The 26,427-nt window shown below is 50.4% G+C and overlaps 1 protein-coding gene across 4 annotated transcripts in view; it reads right to left on the bottom strand.

Moving 5' to 3' along the window:
• The window catches only part of LOC119441935 (transmembrane protein 198), a 149,205-nt gene that overhangs the window by 89,327 nt on the left and 33,451 nt on the right, over window positions 1-26,427 (bottom strand). Inside the window, exon 1 of one of the 4 annotated variants that reach the window (XM_049661753.1) lies at window positions 12,664-12,832. The exons of the other annotated variants lie outside the window; for them this stretch is intronic. The gene's annotated coding sequence lies outside the window, so the exon portion shown is untranslated. Of the gene's footprint in view, window positions 1-12,663; window positions 12,833-26,427 lie in introns of those variants that run through there. 4 annotated transcript variants of the gene reach the window in all.

The raw sequence follows: 26,427 nt of genomic DNA, 5'->3' as shown, positions 1-26,427 counted from the left end.
CCCTTCTCGGTCGATGCGGGGATCTGACCGCGCGCGAGTGCTATGAGCGCACTCGCGGGGAGTAGGTGCATGGTTCGCGTATGCGCGTCTCGCTTTACCTGCACCACCCAAGGCACGTCTAAGGACGAGTGATTGCCTTGCTAGGCTCGAAGCACACCAGCAAAACGCAATGACAGCGCTTGAAGGCACATATGCCGCTCACAAAAACGACCATGCCGTGCGCTCGTTCCTTCATTAAGTATCAGCTGAGTACATGTAGCTTCGCAATTCTCGCAATGATGGTTTTGCACCCAGTCTTGACAACGCGCGCGCACGCGCACGTATATATATATATATATATATATATATATATATATATATATATACACGCACGCACAGCGGGACCGCTGATGTGAACGAGACCTCTGACGACCGCACACGGTAGGTCTTGCACAGTGATCTTTCAATCCTCTTTTTTTTTTTTTTTTATACCTTGGCTAACATTAGTTGCTGCGACACACTGCAGACAGGCATAGCTGGCCAGTGCGTTTGTCGATCCGAGCTGGAATGGTTGCGTTTGAGAGAGAGAGAGAGAGAGCTCAGCCATGCATCTTCGGTATTTTCCCTCAAGAACCACTTATCATCATCATCGGTATAGTCCACCAAACTCAAACCCGTGCTAATTAGGAGTTATAAGGCTTACTACTGTTCGTTTTCTGTTGTGCAGAAATTTGGCGGTTGCTCGGCTATGGCGCCCCCTTGTTCGACACGTATATCCAGCATGGCCTTAAGTGAGTCGGGCAGCAAGACAGAGGGATGTCGATTCGCGCCCACCAGCTTTGACCACGGCGGACCCGCTATATACGAATAGGGAGCAAGCACGATTCCAAGATGAGACTGCATATAGCATACCTCCGCTAGCTGTATCATAAGTTAAGCAAGCTTTGCAATGCGCGAATAAATGCCATTTGCGTATTTGGCTACGTCGTTTCTGTACCCTAAAGAGCCCATGCATACACCCTCAGCAGCACGCACAAGACGTTTCACGTACCCCACTGCGGCTGCGTCTGCGATAAATACAGCTTACCAGAATATTTATAGTAAGTCTTCCTACGATATATTGCTTACGCCTAAAGAGCTCAGTGACTCTCGCGAAAACAACTGCAACTTTCAAGGTATACGCATAAAAAAAAAGCCAGAACTTATCCCATATAGTAAACGGAACATGCGTCCCAAACCGGCAAAATAAAAGAATTGTAGTGCTGCGCAAAATTAAAACGGCCCGCCATCAAGTGTCCGAATGCTTCGCGAGCATCCCGCAAAGGAATACGAGTCTTGAATCGACCGAATGCAGAACTTTAAGGAGGAGCGAAATAAATAAACAGACAAAGAAAATGAAATGTTCAAGAGTATGGATGTATACAGGCATAAATAACATAGATCCACGCTGAACATACGAGAGAATGGAAGGCTGTACAAACATGCCACGTACCCGCTCAAAACGGCGTAGAATCCATTCAGTCGAGACAGTCTATCCCGTTTTTACAAACGATAAAATCAAATAAAAATGAGATCAGCAGCATGAATTCGTTACCAAGAGGAACCAACAAAGATTCTTGGTGCGCCGCTCATCGAGGGAGCTTTTGCTCGTTCTCGTGTCCCACCATGCATGTTTCTTTTTTTCTCCTGTCTGTCGCCTTAATATATATATATATATATATATATATATATATATATATATATATATATATATATATATATAGCTGTTACATCGTCGCGAGCTGTCTGAACAGCGCGGGATACAATGTATACGCGAAGGAGCGACAAAAGCGCCTATAGAATGCGACGATATATCTTTGCCTTCACGACAGCGAAGATCGAGTTCTCTGAAGCTCTTTTACACCCATGTACAAAGAGAAAAAGAGAGGGAGAGCAAAAGGAAGAATAGCGGTCGAGGCGGAGAGTGAGCAAGAACTCGACGCACGCAAGAAGAGACGCATCGAAGGAAGTGTTTGTATTCCTCTATCGAATTTCACGGGAATTGCGAACGAGCGCCCTTTCGTGTCGCTCTGGGAAACTCGGTGGATTTTGTTTTATTTTGTTTTACGCACGTACAGAGTGACAAAGACACCTCTGGGCACGTACATTTGACATGCGGCTCCGAGCCAATTTCAGACGCGCGTGAATGCGCGCTTAATTGTGTTCGGGTGGTGTGTGTGTGTGTGCAGTAAACATTTTCGACTCCAACAAAAGTGTCTAAATCTATGTCTATATTAAGGCGAAAGCCTTATATGTCTCATTGTTCAGTCGACCTTCAACGTCCTTGAGCGAAAACCATGTCGTCGACGCGCAATCGTACACGATGGCGACTCGGTGTAGTAATTTACTTCCTATACGCCAACCCGGCATTGTGTATTACGCAAACGCTCACGCAACAATTCTGATGGTGCGGGGGTCACGGTCGTCATCGTGCTAATTAAGATAAGAGTTAATTCAGGCACTCTATCCCACGACCTTCGGTGGGAGCCGAACCCTCGAGATTATGTGGGAGTCGAATCCACGACCATTGGCGTTAAGGCGAATTTAATTAAGGCACATTTAATTAATATAGAGTTATTAAGTGACTCGAACCCACGATCTTTGGTGTCAATTAGGGCGAGGTTAACTAAGGCACAGTTAATTAAGGTAGCGTCAATTAAGGCATTCGAACCCGCAACCTTTGGTCGGAAAAAAAGCAATAAGAAGTAACAACGCATTCCACTGAGAATGTCAAGTAATTTAATGAATGTATCTTGAGCGCGCAGGCAATTTCGCATTCACCCTCTTTGGCGTATGCTAAAGTGACTGTCAATTTTTACGTTTACAACCCGTTCTTGCACCCTACATGAAGGGTGTTGTGTACGCACCTACACAAGACAGTACTTACGGCCATGAATATTTCTCCACCCATGCCTATCTCTGTCCCTACAAGGACGTTCGTACCCGCCGTTTCGCGCGCCGCGTGTCACGCAAGCCAGCAAAATAGACAAGTCGGCCCCGCGGCAGCTTCGACAGAGGGAAAGAGCGCATACGCCACAGACAGCCGACGCGATCAACGGAGACTAGAAGCTTCGACAAGTTACGCGAAGGTTACGGTAACAAGAGGAGAGAGAGAGCGCCGAAACACCCTCTCAGACAGCGAGTCGAGAAAGAGAGAGAGAGGGGGGGGGGTACTACAGCGTGAGCATGCGCCAACGGATGAGTCACCACCTTCCTGGATGACTTCGGCGGTGGCGGTCAAAAACGCGAGAAATGTGTCGGAAGATTTCCAGGCGTTTTTCACGCTATGGGAGCACGACTCCGTCAGAAGGTGCGAGAAGCGCCGGCGAAGGCATTAAAAGCGGCGTGCGGGAATCAGCAGGGGAATCAGACCACGCCGGTTAAGAGATGTGACGTGTAGACCAACCGTCCGCGGCAGGAGAGTCCCCGGCAAGCTAGTCGACGAGTTCCTCGAGCGTCTGCGTTTCTGGAAGAAGTTACTTCTCCGAGATTTGCCTCGAGCCCACGCTGAGGTCGTCCGGCTCAAACCAGCACGGGTGAATACGATTGGACACTGTGTTTCTATTCATTCTGTACTGTACGTGTGGGACTCTTAGTGCTTGTCGTTAATTATTTTCCAGTGTTTTGTTAATACCCATCTGAATTGTATTGTAATGTGTCTAGCCGAAGTGTTTAAGTATAACTGCCGTGGTTGAAGAATATATTTTGTTGTGTTTTGACAACTCTCGGCTCTGACTCGGTCTTTGGACCACAACCGGCGTTCGCTGGCGCACCAGAGGGCCTTATGAATTGTCCTTGCTTTCCTGGGGTTATTTTCGGAAGCTGATAATAGGTCGGCTTTGTAATTTGGCCCGGCGTTGGCGCCTCGTTTACGGGGTGTGTGACAGCATACAAGGCTACTTATAAGCCGCGGTGTGCCTGCGCACTACTGAGGAGACGGCATGAGCGCGCGAAGCAAGGTTGATCACGTTGTTTCCGCCATCGCCTGATGGATTTCCGCAGAACTTCGGCCATCTTCGCGCGTGGCAGCTGCTGACGATTTCCGCTCGGCCGCCTTCACTCGCAACGTTTACGACTGTTTTCAAAAGGAATGAGAGACAGGAGCAGAAACATTAATTTTGAAATTTAGATTGTGCGGGGTTCCGAGAGAGAGAGAGAGAGAGAGAGAGAGAGAGAAGGCAAGGAGAGGAAGGCAGGGAGGTCAACCACCAGACGAGCGTCCGGTTTGCTACCCTACACTGGGGGTAAGGAAAAGGGGGGAAACTGCACAGTGGGTTATGAGGGACGCTGTGGTGGATGGCTGCGGATTAGCTTTTACCACCCATGTTTCCTTATAACGTGCAACGAAAACTCGGTGCACAAGGATTTAAGCATTTTGCCCACATCGGCTCGCGGCCGCCGAACTGGCGACCTGCAGAAACTTGTAGGCCCCGGAGTCTATACGTTGGTCGCATATTCGTGGAATCCGCAGTAGGCAAAAGTTAATCCGCGATCCCATCGGCGTATGCGCCGCTACGAAAACTTCTTCTTCTTTCTGGGGTTTTACGTGCCAAAACCAGTTCTGATTATGAGGCACGCCGTAGTGGAGGGCTCCGGATTAATTTTGACCACCTGGGGTTCTTTAACGTGCACTACAACGCAAGCACACGGGCGTTTTTGCATTTCGCCTCCATCGAAATGCGGCCGCCGGGGCCGGGATTCGATCCCGCGACCTCGTGCTCAGCAGCGCAACGCCTTAGCTGACTGAGCCACCCCGGCGGGTGCTACGAAAACGATCAAACGTGTTCTCAAACGTTCCTTATCAAATAAATTTACGTGAGGAGCATTTGAAGCTTACGCGTCATTCGAAGAGCGCCAGACATTAACCGCGAACACACTCATGATATGAAGGGGAAAGAGAGAGGAAAACATGCATATTTCGCATCATTTTTATGCGTCTGTTCCGAAACTCGATGTTGCCCTGATGAAAGCATGACGATTTATCAGGAAAGATAACAGGATCCGGAAGCGACACAATATTTACTGTCGCGAAGGGACACGCGAATATAGACGGAAAGAAGTACATATAGCCACGGCCCCGGTTGAACTATACATCGTCGACGATACACAAGCCTCTCTCCACGCGATGCAAATGAGCGCTTGCGGTTTTAAGCACGTTTCATTTTTGCCCGACTGCACCCTCCTCGAGTCCAGTGGCGAGGAGAGTCGGAACCAATTAGACACGGTTTGTGCAAAGAGATCCGTGACTGGTCGCCTGCAGCTTCGATCGATCGGGCTTGATACTTGGCCGGCTGCGCTGTCGAGCATACATCCTGCACGAATGCGTGACGAATTAGCCACAGCTTATGCAATGAGTCAGCCCCCTTCGCTGCATATGCATACGGGCACGTGCCGGGCGCCCAGGTCGGAAGCGGCGTTCTGTGCCACCGCAGCTGCAGTATATACGAAACCGAACGTGACGTACCGCACGCTCGAGGTCGTGTGAACTTTGGCCCCAGGGAAGCGGGAGCCGCGGGTCAATCTACTTCGACGTCTTACGACCCTTTATACGAGTCGCGCTGTCTCACAGTGAGCGTCCGATCGAAAGGAGCGATAACTGATGTTTCTCAGTTTCATTACGACAGAACAAGATGGAATGCGGCGGCAGCCGATCGATCTCGCTGGTAGTGTTGTAGTTAAACTTTCAGCCCACATCTGACACACACACACACACATGCTGAAGGACCAACTGCTTTTCTAACACCCTTATTTCTTGTGTCACTGTCACAAACGAAGCCACTAGCGATAAAGAAAAGCCCGGAAACGTCCCTCGCCAAAATCTGTTGACGTTGATCGACGCGTTCAAACATTGACAATATATCGAGCAAGTGAACCAAGGCCTTTATTGCATCGCTTCTGGCTGATACTTGCTAACGTGGGAACGTAATCGCCTCAACGCCGAACGCACGCACACACACACACACACACACACAGAGAGAGAGAGAGAGAGAGAAGTGGACCAAGCACTTTCCGTCACATTAATCGCACTATGCGCCGATATTCATCCAGCGGGCTTCGACGTCCTCGACACACGAAACCGTGGAAGTTACGTCACGTATGGGGCTCAAAACCCCACATATCACTCAAGCGACACCGCGCACACTACCCCCGCTGCGCCGTTCTTTGTTGCTTGCCAAAAAGACGCGAGTGCTCGTTTGGCCCCGTCTGCAGCGAGCCGCCTACTCCTACACACTCTACACGCCATCCCAGTTTTCCACGCTCTTTAGCGTGCGCAGCTGTGGCCACGCCGTCTCTTCTTCTTGTGTATCGTCCTCCCCCGGCGGCCTGTCGTTTTCTCTAAGACAATTCTCTCGGCGCAGCGCGCTTGTTACGTGGAGCGCGTCCGTGCTTCAAAGCGACCCGCGGTACCACGTACGGACCGAGCCGCCGTCCGCTCATTTAAAAAAAGTGGTTCTCACGGTCTCTCTCCCCTCTTGCCCGGTTTCCGCCGCACTTGATTGAGGTAGCGACGAAAGCTACAACCTCGCGAGGAGGAAAGAAGACACCGCGCGCGGCTGGGCTTCATCGCAAGTGGGACCGTGCAAACCGTGTCCTCTCGGCTCGCTCATTCATTCACTGCACTTGAAGGCGGAGCTTGATGCAAGCGGAAGAAGAATCAGCGGGATATTTTTAACGCGGTGATATAACAGCGTAAACAAGGGAGACGGTAAAAAAAAAAAAAAAGGAAAAAAAACTTTTTTTTTTTTTTTAAGTCCTCGGAGAGAACGAGAAGCTGGCGGAAAAAATGGAGATAGCCACACAAGTGCGGCTCGAAACAAAGACACCACTTTAATTTCTGCAGCTCGAGCGAGACAGCTGGTTTTCGAGAAAGCACTTTTACTTCGCTCGCTTTTGCCTGGGCGTCGCATTTATCAGGCGGAAAGACAGAAAGCTCAAGGCATGGCCATACGCTAAGCTGTAGAAATCTGCAAGCCGGCTGGTTCGCGCGATGCGCCGTCGCTTAAGTCGTGCGGGACGGGACGTATAGGGTTCATGGTAACATGGAATACGGCTGGCCTGCCCTTGAAGCTCGCTATAAGCGTCCGTACAGCTGGCTTCTTTCCCACATTCACCACAACGAGTGGAGGGAGAGAGGAAAACTAGGCATGCGAAAAAAATAATAATAATGAACGAAGTTTTCAGCAGTGAAACAAGGGAAGTATTAACATTTCTTCCCTTTCTCAAGATCTTTCGAAAAGCCGTCGTCAGTCCTGTCATCACGCGACTTTCACCATATTTCATTTTTGTTGACATGATAAGGAGTGTGTCGTCCATGCATTCAAAGCTGCACTCACAAGTTTGCGCTACCGTATTCTACCTTTATATCTTTATATGCGCAGGTCTGGTCTGATGCCACCCCCTCTCTAAGGCTCGTATGCAAAAGGTGCAAGACACAATAGCTTCGAAACGTATATATGTCTTAGCGCATTCACGCTGAATGATACATCTAAGTGCGTTGCCAGCAGATATACATCTAGGCCATTCAGTTTCGGTCTACATTTAAGCGCCGCCACGGTGAAAGCCCTGGTCTGCGCGGGTAGCACGTATAAGTAGTCCAGGCTTGCGTAATCGACCCGAAGCGTCATCGGGCTCGCCGAGCCTCAAGCATCTACTATAGTCTGCTGACCTCAGCTAACGCTATAGATGCGAGGCGCAAAAAGTCGACTGAGTCAAGGTCCCCCGAAAGAAAGCACAGCTCTAAATTGGCCGAGTGCAAATAAAAGTCTGACTCAGATGCATGACTCAAAAAGTGATTACGAAGCGGCATGACGCTTTTCAGGCCGTTCCTGTCACTTTACCGTGATAAATGGCGGGTCCAAAGTTAGCAGACAAGGTAATGTTAAAAGAGGGGGGAAAATCGTATAGATCTCGGGTTCTACAGATGCGCAGCGCCATCGATCGGCGCTATTTCATGGCTATATATACACTATAAGCAGGAAGGACTCTGCAATAAGGCCCCTCCGTTAACGTATATGACACGTACTAGCCTCTCTCCCGTCCGGGTTTCTTTTTTTTTTTTTTCTTTTTTTTAATTCTCTACGTTGTCAAGTTATGCGTTTCTGCAGAAGGCACATAGAGCGAGCGGCTCAGAGAAACGAAAGCTCGAAATGTCAGCGCGTACAGGCCACTTCATTTATTTTTTGTGTCCTCGCCCCTTCGCGACGCTGCAGCGTCCTTCACGGCCCAGTCCAATATCGCGCGTTTCGCCAGTCTTGCAATGGCTAACAAGACTGTGCGACCGTACAGGACGGCCGTCACAGTATATACCGACCGGTCACAGTATACGCTGGCAAAATTTTTAAATATCGCCTGTGACATGGGTAGCACATAGTCTACATGTTGAGCTGGATTATTCGAAGAGGCGGAGGTTACGTACACTAGAAATCAAAATGAATAATTGACTAATTAACAAATTTTCACTAATCAACATTAGCGCACGTAATGCAATACGGGAATTTAAGCCAGCGATGTCACAAGGCACATCCATTTAATACTAATTCTCAAACTAGCGCCACTTTTGCGATAGGCGCGGTCAAACCTGAGGTAAAACTGCACTGTTGTTCCGCTTAACTTTTTTTTTTTCACAAGACGCTTTTCATCATTGTAGCTCAATCGTTACAGGAACACCAATGCATTTCGTCGCAAACGTTGGAAACGAATTTCTCGAAACTGGCGTCATCCACAGAATTCCAAGTGGATATTACTTTCAAGGTCACCGGCGACAATTCGTAAATTTCAATGTGCCGTAACGTAATTGCGCTGATAGACAGTTAGCGAAAATTCGTAAATTATATCGTTTTAATTTCTTGCGCAAATAACGCCCCGCTCTCAGAGCAATTTATCTCAATAAGCTGAATTGTGCTACATGTCAAAGGTTATATTTAAAGATGCTGCTAACGCTTAAAAAAATATGCAGCCTTGGAAGTGCTAACAGCCTAAGGTGGCTGCTCCTAGTGGTTCTAACGGAAATCGCCTACGTGCGCCTGCGGAGAACAGAGAACAAACTAAACTGCGCCAGAGTGGATGCTAGCAAGGAAGAATGGAACATATAACCTTGAAAACAACAACAGCAAAACGGCATAGAGGAAGCTGTCAATCGGCGCAGCGTGCAACATTCGAAAGGTTTCCTTTCCGACCGTCGTTTTGCGAAGGGAATATGTTTCCGCTCGACGGAGGTCACTGCAACTACTGGAGGCCATCTATACGTCATGTCGTTATTGTTTAATAGCTGCACACAGATGAGAAGCAAGGCTACATTAGAGCCGGCTCTCCCAATACACTGTTGAGAAATTGTAACTACCCATTTTCTAATAAATGCGCGCACGTATATCAAAGACACACAAACGCTGTCTATAAAAATAAATGTCAACAACACACACACACATACACACAAGAAAAAAAATTGGAAAAGCGATCGATAGGCACAAGCGTTAAGTAAAGTAAGTTCCTGACCACTGAGCAATAAACACCATTGTATACATGTAACCCACGAGTGACATTTTTCCAAGTACGTAGTCCCGACCTCAAACACATAACATACATAGAATTCGTAAGAGTATACAAATCAAATCAAATAAATTACGTTGATGTGTACAAGGAAACCCCGAAGGGCATTCAAAACACAGCTGTATGCAATATGCATTGATGTTATTAAGCGGGGTATACCGTATACTTAGCAACCCCCGTTTCCCCTTCAAGATACTGTCTCCCTCTCTCTCCTCCATGACCACGACGCACTCTTGCAGAAACGCAGTATCAAGGCACAGTCGTTCGACGTGTGACGACGAGCTGGCTCCCGTGCACAGGGCCGCAAGTAACTCCGCCCTCGACAATACGATGCTCCGAAGAGCGGAACTGAACTTTCATCCTCGCTTTCGAGCAACTTACGTTTGAATTTGTTAGGGCAGCGCAAGTTCTTCCAATTAGCGCGATAACACGAAAACACACATAGTAGAGGGCTCGAACGACGAGGTTACGCGACCAACTAGTCCGCCTTTCGAACGGCAACAACTGCAAAGCTACAAAAGTCTCGTCACGTGCGCAATGCTCCGACGACTTCCAGAAGGGTTTCAAAGTAGAGCAGTAAATGTCTCCTAAAAAAAAGTTAAGAAGAAACAGAACTTTAAACACGACAGCTTCAAAGAATACAGACACAACCGCGTTTAGCAGAAGCAAGGTCACACTCGACGTGGAAATGACAATAGCGGGAGAAAGCGAACCTCGGCGGTATGGTCGGGGAAGAAAACAAAAAGAAGTAAAAAAGCTGCGCGGTGGCCGATGCATGCCAATCAATCGGTCACGGTGGTCAGCCGCAATGGCGCTGCTGCCCGACAGGACAGGCGCAGCCGTCATTCGCGAGGTGCCGCTGGCACGAGGTCGCAGTGGAAAAGCCGAGAACGCGAGCGTACGCGGGGAGGAGAGGTGCGGCCGGTCATTCGTGGACGTCAATCTTATCCCGACAACTGCAGCACTGCAGCTCAAGGTGGGCGGCGCCCTAAGGTCCCACAGCTGGTTCCGGCGGCTCCTTTCCAGCCGTGCAAAGCTCGTTATCGTGCACGCGTGTACCCAGCACTAACAGTTCGTGCACGGACACAGAGGCCAGGGGAACTAGATTTTTTTTTTTTCTTTTCTGCTTACATTACGATAGAGTGTAAGAAGAAACACGAAAAGAGGAAAGCGCGGGGAAAATTAATCCGAGAACTCGGTTCGAGATGATGATTAAATTCTTCTCGTGCTGCTGCTAACTGCCAGCCTCATGACTAGTCGCTATAGAACGACTGCCCCGGCAGGCGGAGGTCCCGGGTTCGATGACCCGGACGAGGACGAATTTTTCTCAACTGCGAAGCTTTCCTAACGAGAAACCCGTTCGAATGCGTGTCTTTTCAACGACATTCTGCTACAGATCAGCTGGAACGATTGCTTTTAATGATTTCCGCGGAACTAGTAAACTTAATTCAAATACCAAATATAATCCGATTTCATGTGGAACATATAAATATATTTGTCCGTTGCAGAAACACGCGACGAAAGTCAATCGAAACCGTAAGAGAGAGTTAAGCCAATCTTTTGCGCGTGAATAATCCTTTGCTCCGGGTAAGAGAGCCAAGAAACGGCAATAAAGAACAACATTCACGAATGGTCCCCCGCAATCTTCCTGCACCCTTTCCTCAGACTGCGGGAGTATTTTTTAAATAGATTTCCTGTTATCATTCTTTCACCCCCTTCGATTATAGGCCGCCCTATTTCATACACAGCGCGGACCGAGCTACAAGTGGGACGCCCTGTGCAAAGACGAGTGTATACTGTGTGGCATAACATCCGATATAGTTAGAGGCGGCAGCCCAGGGGCGAAACCAGTCAAACCTGTGCGCGACCCACAAACCTGCGGAGAGTCGTCCGGCGTTACGTGCGCGCACTAATCCCGCCGAGGGCATGCATTACACTGCAGCTTCGAAACCCGCCGAAACACGCCGGCCGCGAGGAAGGTCCCGGCGTCGTCGACTCGGGCGTTTTCCTGCACTGCGTTCACAAACGCGCGAACGACCGCGCTGCGTGACCGTGTTACCACAGCGGAATGCGTCGAAAGTGAAGGCCGTCGAGCAAACGTCGAGTGCCGATGATGATCCTCTCGACGCGCGCATGGGACTCGGTGAACGAAGAGGAAAGAAATGGTTCAGGAATAAAGAAAGCGGAGAAGGGAAGGGACGCAGACATAGACGGACACGAATGACGCTCGCTTCTTTCCGTATATACAATGCACCGCCTTGTCGCAGTGAATGTATACCGAAGAGATCACGGCAGAGAACGCTGCATTACGGCAGCGAGCCGCGGTCGGGTCACGAAGATGCATGCAGGAGGAGTTGCTTGTGCGCATTCATCGAGGGACATTATATACGTGCATTCGGGGGAGTCGCGAAAAGCAAAAGTAAATCGAAGAGCGCGCGCGTCGACAAACGCGTCAATGCTCCTTATATATACACGAAGCCATCTCCACTCCTTCCTTTCTTCTTTTCGCGCAGTCATCTCTATTCTTCGCAGTGTTTACGTAAGAAATCATCGTTTATGCGGGCTGCGTCAGTGCAGCGCAACGACGCAGGTGCGTATTTTTGCGCAAGAAAAATAGGTTCACCGCACATTCTCGGACAATAAATTCTAACGCCGGCGACACGCCCACCGCTCGTGTGTCTTCCGTGTATGCTGAAGGAAGATTTGTGCTAATGCGCTCTTAACAGGCAGATACTTTCATCATATCACACAAATCGATGCAATTCCGGGGGCGATATAAACCGTCCGAAGTATTTACTTTCCGAAACGCAGGTACGTTAGGTGCTATAACAATACTGAGCTGATATTGCCATACGAGAGACAAACATGGCTCGCCTTCGCAGGCAGCATTCGCAACGTATATAACGAATTTTCATGCCGGATTATGTGAACGATCGCGAGTGTGCTAACAACAAGGCCCGCGATGACACTTTGAGCAAGTCTATATAAAAGAATCCGTCAGATGGTGGCCACGGGACCTGGCATGCAGCAAAGATACAACGCGCGCAACCACTGGAAAGCGCATGTTCACAGCATCCAAGATACTGCAGTCACTCTCACCTGCGAAATGCACGGAAGGCCAAGTCGATCGTGTGGCAACAAAGTCGGACGCTTCACCACGGAGACGCGTATCGCGCACACACAGGCCTGCCGTCGCCACTCCAGAAAGCACTCGGGAATCGAAATAAGAGACTGGAGGCAAAGAAGAAAAGGAAGCACAAAACACACCGGCGCGGTACCGGACCGATCGACGGTCGGTGCTCGACGTTCGCGCTCTTCAACGGACAGCGAAGTCGCGCACAGCTCTCACCACCATGGCTCTCACTCCTCCTTGGCCACGGAGACGAGACAGGGCAGTTCGATACGCAGCCGGCGAAACGATGACTGCGAAGACGGCTGGCCGGTCGGTCGCGGTGCGTCCACTGGCTCGCTGGAGACGGGAATTTCAACAAACGGGCAGGTCGCCGACGCGTTTGCCCGCTGGCCTCACAAAACGCAACTGCGCCAGTCGACGGTTCGGCCGATAGTAAACGCGGTGCGACCCCTGTGTGTGTGAGTTTATGCGCTCGCGTCAGCGACAGCGGACGCCAGCGGACAATCCGAAGCCGCGCTGCCGTCGCCGCGGCGAGCGCGTACGTATATCAGAGGGGCTGTGTATCTATCGCGGAGCGCTGCCGCGCGTTCTCTCTCTCTCTCTCTCTCTCTCTCTTCGAGTGGACGGCGAGAAACGCAAGAACGGCAGGAGGCACAACCACGAAAGAGAGAGAGAGAACCAGACATTCTGCATTGACTCGGTTCACTCACTCTTTCTTTCTCGATACAGGGAGAGCGCAGTGCGCGGTGGTCGCTCACCGCACAAAGGGGGCTACTTGCTCCTCCTTCTCAAAAACTACAAAGACACACACACGAACACAGTCGCCGCCGCGGTTAAAAAGACTGGAACCAGGTCACACCAGTCGCCGACGCGGCGCGGCTCCCTTCTCCCGACGGGCGCCCCGATAGCCCAACCCCCGTCCTCGCGCGATCGCGGTTTCTCTCGCGTTCACTTCGCATCTTCGCGATCCCAGTTCAGAGCCCCGATATTTGCTTTCATTTCTTTTTTCTCGAAGGGCGACGGCGTGTCGCGTGCGATACACTATGCAGACGCCGTCGATTGGCAGATCACGACGGACGCTGACTTCCCAGCGCTCGTCCGTCGATCGCGCCAGGTCGCGCACGCCGCAACTGTTAAAACGAGTCCCCAACCCGTATAGATAGATGTGTCGTGTACGGGGGCAAGATAGAGAGAATCACGCGTCTGTCGCATGTAGGTGCCGCTTCGTTCACTGCAGCGTGCTCCACCGAGTGTTTCCACGAGTCGCTGCACGCAATCGGCCGCTGCTGTATTTATAGCTTTAGTGCTTCGGCTACATCTAAAGAGGAAAGAGAAGCCGGTAAAAGAACGGCGAAAGCCAGAGCTCTATACTCGCATTTTGCGCTAAATAGAGCGTACCACGGCCACCGCCGCGGTTAACGCGATTCTTGCTTTCATTTAATTTAACCTTGACGCCTTTTTCGTAAACTTGTACCAGAATAGCGGAGGAAAACCCCAAAGCAGGTCGTCGCGCCGCTCGCGAGCCGGGAGTATGAGGGTGTATATAAGCACCTGTATGCGCAGGGGGGGGGGGCGCAACAATCGAGGAAACGCCCGACAAACTGCTATCAACTGAGCTAGGCGAGCCATCAAATTCTCTCGAGTAAACGGCGCGTGTTTCCTAAAGTGCCGTGGCTGTAACACGGCACACAGCGCTTTTTCGCTTGACGATCGACCTCCTCGAAACCAGGCAGGAAAAAGCAGTATCTTATATAGCGACGCGAAGCCCGAGTACTCTTGATAGGCGGATCGACCTTATAGTGCGTGCAGCAAAAGGAGCGAGTGAAACTTTGTCGACTTACAAATTCGCTCCTTCACGCATCATTCGCCCGAGGAAGTGCATGTGTACGTGTACTTGGTTGTTCAGACCGTTGTCTGATATTTTTTTTTTTTTTCTCGATCGCCTGCAAGAATTCTTGTTTCGTATGGTTCCGTTCAACAACGTTACGATAAAAGCGCCGGTGTTAGTTCTAACGGGACGCTGGAGTCGATGAACGAAAGGGAGCTCCGTGTCAGCCATACCGTTCTCGCGGAAAGCAAAACGTACATTTTTGCTTATATCGGTCGACGCAATGAACACGGGGACAGAAAACGAACAAGCGAACTGCACAGCAGATTCGCGGCAATGGCTTTTGTGCCTGTCAAATAATACTTTCAGTACTCTTGTGTTTGATGTATTTATACCTATTACTGTATACAACAGAGTCCATACGCATCACGAAACAATTTGCGTCTTTATCTGTAAGGCGTTCACGATTAAGGAATTTTAAAGCGTTTCTTTGAAATATGTATAGGGTGCACGAAGTGACAGGCATCGAGATGCGTTCAAAGCAACATGCCTAAGGATCGATATTCCCCCACTCTTTATTTTCCGTGGGTTAGAGATGGACGGTTAAGAAACGTCATATACGCATTCGATAAGGCGTAACGGCTTTAAGAAGGAATAGTGACAGCATGTGCAGCAAGCAGGTCGAGCGTTTGTATACCATATTGACACGTCAATTCAGTACATTTCCGTGTGTTGTGCAGTTGTAGTTTGTTTGCGCTTTATTTTGCGCGCCGTGAAGGATTCGGGCGAGAGAGACAAAGACGACGAAGAAGACGTTCTGCTCGATCGGAGCTGTTCTGCTGTGTGACCGGTTGTTGCTTGTGTTGTTATTACCGTGACAAATTGGTGGAAGTGCTGGGTATCATCCTATGCCCTAATTGACCTCCCGACGCTTCAAGTCCCAACCACCATTCCCGCGATTCCGGAGAAAAACCGGGCACTTCGCCACAGCCGCCGCTTGCAGGGACTACCTCCTGAATACGGCCCATTGAGCCCAGTAAGAATGTCAACCACAGGGGCAAGTACGAGTCAGACGCAAGAGAGCGACACAGTCCAATCCACTTCTACCCCGAGTGTCGTCTATCCAGCGCACGTTCCGAAGTCATTTCATGGTGACGTGTTCGAGGACGTGGAGGATTGGCTTGAGCACTTCGATCGAGTCGCCGCAGTCAATGAATGGGACGACTCTAAGAAACTGCGCTACGTTTACTTTGCCCTTGAAGACTACGCTCGCACATGGTTCGAGAATCATGAGGGCTCCATCACTAGCTGGCAAGATTTCCGACGACAGCTTCGCGAGACGTACAGCAGCCCCGAAAGGAAAGAAAAGGCCGAACAGGCTCTGCAGAGTCGGTTTCAGAAGCCAAATGAAAGCGTGGCCATGTTTGTCGAGGACATGTCCCGCTTGTTCCGACGTGCTGATCCAGGTATGGCCGAGACAAAGAAAGTTCGCCTCTTAATGCGAGGGGTGAAAGAACAACTCTTCGCTGGGCTCATGCGCAACCCTCCAGCTACCGTCGCCGAGTTCATGACTGAAGCGACGACAATGGAGCGAGCGCTGCAGCAACGATCCCAACAGTACGATCGCCAAAGCACCGTCGCCGCCGTGTCATGTTTCACCTGCGGACATGATTTAGCAGCACTCCGAGAGCTTGTGCGAAGCGTTGTGCGCGAAGAGCTTGAGGAAGTTCGCAAAACTGCTTGTCAGCCGACTGTTACTGCGCTTGGTGACATCATTCGTGACGAAATCAGGACCGTGACCCAACCATTGGCACCAACGCGAGCGGAAGCTCCAGTCCTGACATATGCCGAAGCCTTACGGGGCCCTCAACCATCTACGGTACGACGTTTGCCTTCCCCTGTTTCAGCTCTGCCGCCACGTCAATTTCCCGCTACAAATGTAAACTCGTATGAGTACGTAGGCCCGCGAGATATCACACGGAAATCAAACGTGTGGCGCACCTCGGATAATCGGCCACTTTGCTACCACTGCGGCGAAGCGGACCATCTGTATCGTCAGTGCCCTTATCGGAGGATGGGCCTTCAGGGATTTCACCCTAACGCGCGTCGACCAAGTAATGGTGAGCGCCCACGCGAGATTGAGCAATTCCTGGCCTCTCAACAGTCATGTTCTCCCGCACAAAGACGCCAATCACGTTCACCATCTCCTCGGCGCATCATCTCGCCTAGCCGTTACTCTACGTTTTCTGATGTTCGCAACAGGTCCCCAAGTCCACGCCCACGCCAGGAAAACTGAGGACAGCGACCTCCGGGGGTGGGGCCGCTGCTGATCGTCCTGACAAACACCCTCCGACACAAAAAGTTCACGACGACGATTTATCCGCCACGCCATGTTCTGATAACGACGCAGTACTTTCCGCCGATATTACAGTAACCGTCGACAATTACCAGGTCACCGCCCTCGTTGATACCGGCGCCGACTACTCCGTTATGAGTGGTGAATTGGTGGCTACTCTCCGAAAGGTGACCACACCATGGAATGGTCCCCAACTCCGTACTGCGGGTGGTCATCTCGTGACGCCGGTTGGAAGGTGCACTGCCCGAGTGCATATCTGCGACTCTGCCTTCATTGGATCCTTCGTCATTCTGCGGGAATGCTCCAGGCAGCTCATCTTAGGAATGGACTTTCTTAGGGAATATGGGGCCATTATAAATCTTCGAGAGCTGTTGGTAACATTTTCTCGTAACGCAATCTCGCACGAATGCAAAGTGCACAAGATAGCTTTGCGTGTCTCTGATGATTCAGTGACCATACCACCTCGTTCCAGTGTACTGGTTACCGTAGTGAGCGACAAGGACCGAAATGCCCTTGGAGTTGTTGAAACCAATGTGTCCATCCTCTTCTCTCGTCAAGTATGCGTCGCCCGCGGCCTCCTCGAACTGACCAAACAACCTACTGAAATCCTAATCACGAACTTCAGTCGCGAATACCAGCACTTCACGAGGCACGCTGTTGTCGCTTACTTCGAAGAAATCGGCGACGCGAGAACCAGCCTATCACTCGCAGAACTTTCCTCCGCCCAACACGATGAGAACCAGTTTACTATTCAACTCGATGTGAATTCTAAACTATTGGCTCAACAACAGCTTTCCTTTAGCGACTGTTTTGCCACGACGTCAAAAATCAAGCAGACACCCGTTGCGAGGCACAGAATTATAACCGAACCCGCCGAAAGACCCATCCGACAGCATGCCTACCGTGTGTCTCGAAGAGAACAAGACGCCATTCGTGAACAAGTCAAGCAAATGCTTGCTGACGACATCATTCAGCCATCTACAAGTCCATGGGCGTCACCAGTGGTGCTAGTTAAAAAGAAAGACGGCACACTGCGTTTCTGCGTTGATTATCGCAAACTCAACAACGTTACAAAGAAAGACGTCTATCCGCTACCTCGCATCGACGACTCACTGGACTGACTTCGACACTCCAGATATTTTTCATCCATGGATCTGCGTAGTGGTTATTGGCAAATAGAGGTCGATGACCGTGACCGGGAAAAGACCGCATTTATTACTCCTGACGGACTCTTTGAATTCAAGGTTCTTCCTTTTGGTCTGTGCTCTGCTCCTGCGACTTTTCAAAGAATGATGGACACTGTTTTATCCGGTCTTAAGTGGCAAACGTGTCTTGTTTATTTGGACGACGTCGTCGTTTTTTCGGAGACTTTCGAGCAGCATCTCCAGCGTCTTCGTGCAGTGCTTGATGCGCTCCGAACTGCAGGCCTGTCACTCAAGCCCGAAAAATGCCACTTCGGTTACGAGGAGCTGAAATTCCTTGGTCATCTCATAAGCTGCGATGGAATTCGCCCGGATCCTGAAAAGACGCGAGCTGTTGCAGCCTTCCCAACGCCTACGAACAAACGCGAGGTTCGCCGTTTTTTGGGACTTTGCGCGTATTACCGTCGCTTCGTACCAAAATTTTCGAAAATAGCTGAGCCCTTGCATTACCTCACAAGAGACAATGTCGCTTTCGTTTGGAACCCCGAGCAACATCGCGCTTTTTGTGACCTACAACAACGACTTCAAACTCCTCCAATCCTCGGTCACTTCGACGAAGACGCCGACACTGAAGTACACACAGACGCGAGCAATGTCGGTCTCGGCGCCGTCCTTGTGCAGCGGCAAGAAGGTATAGAAAGAGTGATCGCCTACGCTAGTCGTGCCTTGTCATCGGCCGAATCCAACTACTCGACTACAGAAAAAGAATGTCTAGCTGTTGTGTGGGCGATATCCAAGTTCCGACCATATTTGTACGGAAGACCTTTCAAAGTAGTCAGTGACCACCATTCGTTGTGTTGGCTTGCCGGTCTCAAAGACCCCTCAGGCCGCCTTGCTCGATGGAGTCTTCGCCTTCAGGAGTTCGACGTTACGGTTGTCTATAAGTCGGGACGCAAGCACACAGATGCCGACTGTCTGTCCCGCGCTCCTGTAGAAACGACTTCGCCTGAGCTAGCTGAAGACGACAGTTTCCTCTGCGCCGTCACAGCGTCTGACTTGGCTCAGCAACAGCGTGATGACCTGGAGCTTCGCCCGCTCATCGACTACCTTGAGGGCCAACTTACACAGCCACCACGTCCATTCCGACGCATAATTTCGTCGTTCTTTCTCCGCAACAACGTCTTATACAAGCAAAGCTTTGACTCCAGCTCTCAAGCCGATCTTCTGGTGGTACCATCTGCGATGCGAGAAGAGATCCTGCATGCTTGTCACGACGAACCGTCCTCTGGCCATTTGGGGTTCACGCGTACTCTCGGGCGTATCCGCCACAAGTACTACTGGCCTAAACTGTCCCGTACCGTTAAGCAATACGTGAAGACTTGCCGAGACTGCCAGCGGCGCAAGACGCCGCCTATAAAACCAGCTGGCTTGTTACAACCTGTCGAACCACCTCGGGCACCCTTTCAACAAGTCGGAATGGACTTGCTTGGACCATTTCCTAAATCTTCGGCTGGCAACCGATGGATAATAGTTGCGACAGATTATCTCACTCGTTACTGTGAAACAAGACCACTTCAACGAGCTACTGCTAACGACGTCGCCAATTTCTTCATGCATGATATCGTCCTCCGCCATGGCGCACCAGCAGTGGTTATTACCGACAGAGGGACCGCTTTCACAGCCCAACTCCTGGATGAAGTGATGACCCTCAGCGGCACTGTTCATCGTCGGGCAACAGCTTATCATCCACAGACGAACGGCCTAACCGAACGGCTCAACAAGACCATCGCTGACATGCTCTCAATGTATGTCGACGTGGATCATAAGAACTGGGACAGCGTCCTTCCTTTCGTAACCTTCGCCTATAACACCGCCGTTCAAGAAACCACAGGATTTACCCCTTTCCGCTTGCTTCACGGCCGCGAGGTTACCACAATGTTAGACGTAATGCTCCTGCCCGACGCCTTCGCATCTACCACAGTGAATGCTGCCCAATATGCTCAGTGTGCCGAGGAAGCTCGTCAGCTAGCTCGCCTGCGCATTCGCTCTCAGCAACACTACGATGCTCACAGGTACAACCTCCGACACAGAGAAGTTACCTACCACCCCGGAGATAAAGTATGGATCTGGAGTCCCGTCCGCCAGCGCGGGAGGTCGGAGAAACTTCTCCGGCGTTATTTCGGGCCTTACCGGGTTCTTCAACGCCTCAACGACGTCAACTACACAGTTGTTCCAGCGAGCACCACGCGAAGCTCCCGCCGTACACCACAACCGGACATCGTCCATGTGGCTAGGATGAAGCCATATTACGCACGCTGACCACCTACCTTCCCTACTTCGAAGGCATCGAGACGATGCTTTTCCAGGGGGGGAATAATGACACGTCAATTCAGTACATTTCCGTGTGTTGTGCAGTTGTAGTTTGTTTGCGCTTTATTTTGCGCGCCGTGAAGGATTCGGGCGAGAGAGACAAAGACGACGAAGAAGACGTTCTGCTCGATCGGAGCTGTTCTGCTGTGTGACCGGTTGTTGCTTGTGTTGTTATTACCGTGACAATATATAGTATACAGCGCAAGTATGCACAAGCTTCGATCTTCGCATTCGGAACTGCCGTCCCACTAAAGCGCTTACATATAAGCATTCCTGCGGGATACAGCCTTAAACGAGACTCTGTAAATAACTTATGTTGGTGCGTTTGTTAGTGCATATATGACGGTATGTGTGCTTTGTCTTTGCTTTTATCATTCTCCCTTTCTTTCGTTTCTCACTATATCATGTCAAAGTGGCAAGGCAAGCCTGTGTAGCTATAATAACCTCTCCGGATACCTTTAGACTTCATTTCTCTCTCTCCCTCTCTCTAGGACGTCATGCGCGGCAGGACGTCATGCCACGTTATATCGATGAGCGTATACGGGACACAGTAAATATCGATTCCTGCCAGCATACCGGCCTCACCGCGATAAGGAACGCTCGGCGAAGGCGAACCGAAGCGGACAAGACGAGCACGTCAATGGATCACTGAACAAAGCGGAGGAAGAGGAGGAGGAGGGAGGGGGGGGGGGGGGGGGGGGGGCGTACGGCAACCCCACGCACCGCACTCGTCGGAATAGCGGCGCCACGAGGCGCAACGGTACAAAGCTGGTTTGTGTGTTACGAAACAAAGGCTGCATTAGCCCAGACGGCGGACGCACAGACGTGCGCTTCTTCCTTTGCAAAGAACGGCATCGATATCGTTCTTTTTTTTTTTTTATTCTTCGTTCACATACAAGCACGAGGAAAAGAGTGCAAACGCAGACAGAATGTCACAACGAACAAGGTGTATAACAACCCAAGCGACCGTCGAAAGCGAGCGACAAGCGCGGAGGAGGAAGCAGGGAGGTCAGACAATTTGCATTACCCCCCTACCGGCTTTCTTTTTTTTTTTTTCTTTTCTTTTTTTCTTCTTTCTTCAAGTACAAACCATGCGTCTACTTGGTTAGCGCCTGTGACAGTCAGCTACAATGAACAACCTTACACGCAAGACATACACGGGAACAAGCTTATGCCGACAGCGCGCAGGGATTCACGCGCTGGTGTATACGGAGCATAATTAATTACGCCTTTGTTCTGAGACAAACTCATTTACTCTAAGGGCGCTGCCTTGTGGTACAGTATATACACGGACGTGAAAGTCATCCCTATATATAGGTCGTGCATGGCTTGTTTTCTCAATCTGCTCTACATTCGAGGGAAAAAAAAAAGGTTATATATTAAGTTGCTGCCCACATGTGCTGTAAAAACGAAATGCTTAATCGCTATATACCTCTATTTTAGAAACGCTCGGTCAGAACTGGGCCGACTCCGAACCTGTCTTGGCGGCTTTGCCCTCGTCACGCTCGGAGTTTCCATCGCCGTCAACTTTTGTTGCAGTTTTGAAGGGTTGCATATCGCGAACGATGCTTTTCGCGTAGTAGCGAATAAAAACAGTAACTCAGCGGGCGATTAATGCGTATTCGTTCTCCCTCAGTACAAAGAAGAAGAAAATAAAGAAGCAGGAGAGGATGGACAAGGAAAATAAAAAAGAAAAAAAAAGAATTGGGAAAAAATAAATAAAACCACGACTTCGCTTGGCAGCTCCCGAAAATTGTAATCCTGCCCGCCCATCCATCAAGAAAGCTCCATTTCGTCCTTTATAAGTGCCCTACCGAGGTTCAGTTTATAATCCCGCGATTATTGATTACCGAATGCAAAGGAGACGTGCAATTCTAAGCATTCTTCTTCAGTTTCAGATTTGGTGGTTAGAAGAAAAAAAAAAGTGTTTAAGTTCTAGCTACTACGGTGTAATTTGTTAATTCAGTCCCTGAGAACTTACGTAACTATATGCGTGCTCTCCGACGCGCGTTGTTAAGGCCTGCAGTATGTATGCAGGCGGCGTAACAACGGATGAAGACGGAGCGCTGCACATATGTATGTTAATTTAATTAGCGCCGGCATATATATATATATATATATATATATATATATATATATATATATGACACTTATTATCGTTCTACTAGAGACATTTAGCGTAAGATATGCGTAGCAATATGCAACGCGTGATAACGCATACGCGGACGGGGATGAAAGCCTTTGGTGGCGAATTAATTCGACCGTCTCCAGAACTCTTCATGCTTATATTTCACGACCAACAGTGACCCTCTCCACGACATCGTTGTTTTTCGTTAAGAAAAATGATGAAAGGCGTCAGCGCTGCTGTTGCTGCCCACGTAAAATCAAAAGCGGCACCTGGCTGGGGAGAGTGATTTTTCGGGCGGTAACAGCAACGGTATAGCGCGCGGAAACGCTACATGCTTAGAACGTTCCGACACTGGAAAGACTGCGCTTCGAGGCAGCAACACATTTGAAGAGCGCTCTTACACATTCACGAACTGCATGCGAATGTAAACTGGCCAAGTACATCTTTGCAAACGTCGTGGCAAACACAGACAAGGCGTAAATGCCCTCGCCAAATGCATTCAGCTACGGTCAATAATAATAATAATAATAATAATAATAATAATAATAATAATAATAATAATAATAATAATAATAATAATACAAGGCTGCAAATAATAGAACGCCTGTGCGATTATACCATCAAACGTTGAATGTTCAGCTGCAGAATTATATACACGTTTAGCGAAACAGTAGTGCCGTCTATAATGGCCACACAATGCGCAACGCAGATTAAAAAAAAAAAATGTCACAGTTTCGCCCTAAGGGCGAAGCAATGAATGCGATAGCAACACAGCAATGTCATACGAAGTAAGGTGAGCGGCTTTGGTAGCAACAACACGCAGAACTGTTGTCGACGCCATCGGCGTTTTGCCCGCGTTAGCTCAAAATGCGTGCGGCGTTGGTGACTGTTGCTGGAGCCTCTGATATAAATAGGCACTTGGTGCCGCAGCTAAACGTCGCCTCCCTTCCCTCCCCCTCCCCCACGGCCTCTCGCGCGTCCGAGGAAGGCGCGTTTGCTCTACATATATGGTGATTGTAAAGGAGAAAAGAGACGCCTACTTCTGCAGCCCTTAAGCGAGCACGGCGCAGAACGCGCGTTTGTTCTCCGCCGTGCGTTCACTCCCCGTGAAAGACGCGCCCCTCGCGCCCTTTCACTCGCACATACAGCGTTCGGCGCGCAGCGACGATTTCATCTCCAAATGACGTCATACGGAACCTCACGGCGACGGCGACGCCGACGGCAGAAATCTGCTTTTGAGTGTCCATATAATTGCTATCGCAATAAAAAAATGTCACAGTTTCGCCCTAAGGGCGAAGCAATGAATGCGATAGCAACACAGCAATGTCATACGAAGTAAGGTGAGCGGCTTTGGTAGCAACAACACGCAGAACTGTTGTCGACGCCATCGGCGTTTTGCCCGCGTTAGCTCAAAATGCGTGCGGCGTTGGTGACTGTTGCTGGAGCCTCTCATATAAATAGGCACTTGGTGCCGCAGCTAAACGTCGCGTCCCTTCCTTCCCCCTCCCCCACGGCCTCTCGCGCGTCTGAAGAAGGCGCGTTTGCTCTACATATATGGTGATTGTAAAGGAGGAAAGAGACGCCTACTTCTGCAGCCCTTAAGGAAGCACGGCGCAGAACGCGCGTTTGTTCTCCGCCGTGCGTTCACTCCCCGTGAAAGAGCGCGTCCCTCGCGCCCTTTCACTCGCACATACAGCGTTCGGCGGCGCGCGGCCACGATTTCATCTCCATTGACGTCATACGGAACCTCACGGCGACGGCGACGGCGACGGCGACGGCGACGGCGACGCCGACGGCGACGGCGACGCCGACGGCAGAAATCTGCTTTTGAGTGTCCATATAATTGCTATCGCAATAAAAAAAAAAACACGCTTTGAGCGCTCCACCGATTTTCAACACTTTTCAGACGTCAAAGAATGCCCTCACATGGCAGCAAAGACAGCCCAGGGACACGATCGTCACTACAACTGACTAAACACCTCCGGTCATCGACGCTGTCAACGAGGAATCCATTCTTCACTGCAGAGAGGACGTGCCAGAGGGAGAAAAGAGTGCCGTCGAACCATGACAGAAGGGCCGGCGAACAGAAAGAAACGGTGAAGGTTGAGGGGGGGGAGAAGCGATCGCGCCACGCAACGTCTGGCTCGTAATGCATATACGGGGCCGACTCCTCGTGTTTCGCGCGTCCTGCTCCCAGAGGCAATGTCAGCCCTTTTCGAGCCGTCGACGACAGCCGAGACAGCCGTGCACGACCATCGACGCGGCGCTCTCCTCGCGCACGCAATGGCGCTACAGCGGTCACGCCACATCCTTTCAGACCGCCCACACACGCGGTGCTCTTTGATTGGCACGCGAGAAAGGTATTTATATATAGGAGGACTGCCGCGTTCGCACGATGAAAAAACAGAGAGCGTTCACGAACAGCCGTATAGCGCGGCTACGCAATTGCGGCTACAGCCACACTCTGGACTATAACGGGCATATATACATTGGCACTGAATGCGAATGTGAGGATCGGAAATTTAATAAAACGCTCGGGGAGAAACACGCACTCTATACTCTCTCTGCAAGGCAAGGTACTTAAATTCTATACCAAAACAAATGTGACAGTTTCGAGACTTATGTTTAAAAAAAAATGGGGGGGGGGGGGGGGGGAGGGAGAAGGGGCATCACAGATTCTCTTCTATCTGTACTTCTAACCCCTACTGCATAATGCCCTCGGGCGAATGTAGGTATTGAAACAAATAAACAAACAAATAAATAAATAAACGCTTTTCATCACGTTCGAGTGTGCTGCTGACCAGAATGGCCTAAAGGCAAAGTAAGATAACAATGCATACGAAATTGTATGGATGGCAATACATGCCAGCCGGGCTGCTGAATTTAGAACTCCATTCAGGCGAAGCGCATATAGCGAATGGCGCACCTGAGGCGTCCTGCGAATATCGCGTCCGTTGCAGCGGCACAGTTGTATACTGCCAGCGCTGACAATTCCTTGCCCCATTAGCGAAAGGGAGAAGAAGAAGACGGCGCATCCTATAAACAATGGGACAATGCCAAAACAGACACGGGGTGGTGCGATGATCGCTTTTACACACTGCGGCGCCGGTGAAGCGAATCGACAAACGTCGCGACGCGAGCAAGCGTGCAGGGCCGCGCGCGAGAGAGATGCTGCAAAGCGTGGCGTACACCACCGACCGCTCGAGCGCGCCGACCCGGCAAAGGAGAGCGGAAGAAAGGGCTTTCCCGCCGGCGGTCGGTTCCAGGGCGTAAACCGCGAACGTACCCGCCGCGACGAACCAAGACAAACGACCGCAAGTTAACGCGCTGTCCCTGCCAGGCTCGCGGCGTTATAGAGTACATGCATAGTACGTACACTACCGCGCAGTCCCTTCTCGAAAGGCGTTGTTCGTGGCACGCTCGTTTGATTTCCATTTGTGGAGCTATAGGCGCGCGCGCGCTCGTCCGAGTATACAGGGAAAGGCGATAAACGCGCCCAGCGGGAGTTCGCTCATGTTTAGCTTCGATGGACGACGCGGCAGTGCACGGCCGTTTGTCTATAAGTTGGTCGCATTAAAGGAAGACGACGAGCGGTGCGCGCTGGAGATCCAAAGGGGTCAATCACGTTCGTGGTGACATGCAGGCATGCAGCAAGAACTCCACTCGAGAGCCGCTAAGCGTGTCGCGCGCGCTCGCCCCTTTTATACCTGGTCAAGAGTTCGCAAACTGCACGGCACGCCGAGTCAGGAACATCGTGCAGCTTGACGGCGGGCACAGCATTGGTCGAGCTAAGATAGTTGTTATGAAAGATTAAATGTTTACCTCGAATACGGTCCAATGGACGTGTTGCAGAGTGGGTTTGTGCCAACTCTGCACGTACACTATACTTCTAAAGCCGCCTTTGGA

This window comes from Dermacentor silvarum, chromosome 2 (genome assembly GCF_013339745.2).
Source record: "Dermacentor silvarum isolate Dsil-2018 chromosome 2, BIME_Dsil_1.4, whole genome shotgun sequence".
In the NCBI taxonomy this organism is placed as follows: domain Eukaryota; kingdom Metazoa; phylum Arthropoda; class Arachnida; order Ixodida; family Ixodidae; genus Dermacentor; species Dermacentor silvarum.
This window is presented reverse-complemented; position numbering and strand designations above follow the sequence as displayed.